The sequence below is a fragment of the Poecilia reticulata genome, unplaced genomic scaffold (assembly GCF_000633615.1).
Source record: "Poecilia reticulata strain Guanapo unplaced genomic scaffold, Guppy_female_1.0+MT scaffold_1054, whole genome shotgun sequence".
NCBI lineage: Eukaryota > Metazoa > Chordata > Actinopteri > Cyprinodontiformes > Poeciliidae > Poecilia > Poecilia reticulata.
Window position 1 is genome coordinate 1 of NW_007615794.1, and position 2,248 is coordinate 2,248.

The window sequence follows — 2,248 nt, forward strand, 5'->3', positions numbered from 1 at the left end:
CAAAGAAGCACTATGGTGGAAAATACCAAGTGTGTTTGTGACCCGGAGTCAGCTGATGCTTTCTCTGGGCCTCGGTGGAGGGGCTACATGTGCTGACATCACAGCTTTATTCATGTGAGGAGATTAGATTAAAGAACGGCTGTTTAAGCAAGTTGCCTCCAGAGAGCAGAGTTAAAAGGTTACATCCAGGGCATGGATGGAGACGAAAACATATAAACAGATTACAGTTCATTATGTTGTAGCATTCATGYGGAGTTTCACAGATTTCTTTATTTTATTTTAGTATTCTCTACTTCTGTTTCTACCTAAAGGCAAAGTCTAATCTGATCTCACCTTGCTTCTTACTTTTATTTGTGTTGCACTTTGAAAATCCTTTTTTTGGGATTTCAGAATTTCAGGAAAGGCCTCTGTAACTTAAAAAAACAAACAAAAAAAAAACAAACACTTATTACAATTAACCATGCCGACTCCATGGTTAACATGTCGACCGCTGAAGCAGATGTGCTACAGCAGCAGAAAACCCTACTCATGCCTCTCACCTGAGAGCAGAAAGCTAACGCAACAGTTCACACATAACACACTGGAGAGATGTTGGATCCAACATGACTTGGGCCAGGTTGTGAAAATAACRAGGGTAGCTTGAAAAGCTCAGTATCAAACTTTATCAAAAGTTGTGAAGGGAGTCCTCCAGACAGTTCTTSCTCTCTGGCCTACTTGTCTGAGCAAACACTGGTTTCTAGAGATCTTGATGTGTGCGATAMMAAACTCCTAACTGGCMCMCTTTTTTCCCAAGACCGCACGCAGAAGGCACATATCTGTTTCCCTGGCAACACAACATTCCCTCGTGATGGGCATGTCTGTTTCCCTGGCAACACTCCCTTCCTGTCTGCAAGTTTTCTTACCCAGAGAGGGCAGAGATGCTTGGTACCCCTCCTTGGTCTCACTCTCTTCTGTAGCAGTAATGTTACTGTGCTTCATGTTCCCTTCAGTGTTTGAGGCTGGCGGTGGGAGTGTCATGGTGTGGGGGTTAAATGCTGGACTCACTTTGGGTARCTTATTACCAACTGAATGTAGATGAAACCCCAAAGACTAGCTGAACATTGCAGTTCATTTTGCCCATCCTTCTCAGTGTTTCCRTCCTCTGATGGTCACTTCCAACAGGACGATGCATCTCGTCACGRCGCTCAGATCAGCTCACACTGGTTCTGTGAACATGAACATGAGGTTACTGAACTCAAACAGCCTTCACAGTCACCAGTTCTCAATCCAACAGAGAGCCTTTTGCATGTGGAAACAGGAAACTCACAAAGGAGAAGCACTACCAACAAATCTGCTGCATCGTRTGATGCTACCGTGTCGACATGGACCAAAACCTCCAAGGAACATTTACGACACATTGTTGAATCTATGGCATGGAAGCTAGGGCATGACYAAAGACAAACTTCAACACTAGCAAGCTGGTCTGTAAGTTTTTCTAGTGTAGTACACMAAAAAAGCAGAAGACAGAGAGAGAAACAGGAAGTACTAAGAGCACATGTGMAGCACAAAAAGATAACTGGAAGAATTTGAGACAAAATCTTATTTCAGCATTAAGAACAACAAATAATAAACATTTACTGATGGTGAATTACTAACTTCTCATGATTCTAGAAGTGCACAGCTCATGGTGGCRGTCCGCTGGAGCTTGGATCCGTTTTAGACTTTAGCTCATAACTTTCTTGGTTGATTTGGTTGATTCATTGCACATTTGGTCAATTATTCCCTCTGGTTTATGATGCTGTGCCAAAGGAAGGAGTTTTKCTCTCACTGTTTTACTTTTTATTGCGTAACCATGGCAACAAGGTATTGATTTTTACAAATCTGAACTGGTGGTTAGCATCTCATCTTTTCAGACTGCTACTKGAGACCCTTCCTGCCCACAGCATTACCATCCATAACAATACTTTGAAGATACTTGGATGGMAACATTTAATTTATCTTCAGTATAAATATAGYATTTTTAATTTGAATTGATCTGACTTGAATTGAAATAGTCATCAGAATAAGTGAAAAAGAACAAAAATCTAAAATCATCATGRTTACTGTTACTGTGTATTGTTCAAGTTGATGTTTCGTAGATATTCTCGGCTGTATGTCAAACGCTCAACAAAATTACTGAATTATTTAGACTGATATATCAAGTCAAGATGTGAGAAGAAATGTTTTGCATGTGAAGGGTTTCACCAGTGGGTTAGTGTTTATGATCTGT

At 40.9% G+C, this 2,248-nt stretch overlaps 1 long non-coding RNA gene across 1 annotated transcript; it reads right to left on the reverse strand.

Moving 5' to 3' along the window:
• Positions 1-339: 339 nt before the first annotated feature.
• Positions 340-1,907, reverse strand: LOC103461323 (uncharacterized). The gene is made up of 3 exons (XR_533095.2): positions 1,636-1,907; positions 1,307-1,419; positions 340-1,205 (listed from the first exon to the last, which is right to left on the reverse strand). It is a non-coding gene; the product is annotated as an uncharacterized LOC103461323 (long non-coding RNA).
• Between the last annotated feature and the right edge of the window lie 341 nt (positions 1,908-2,248).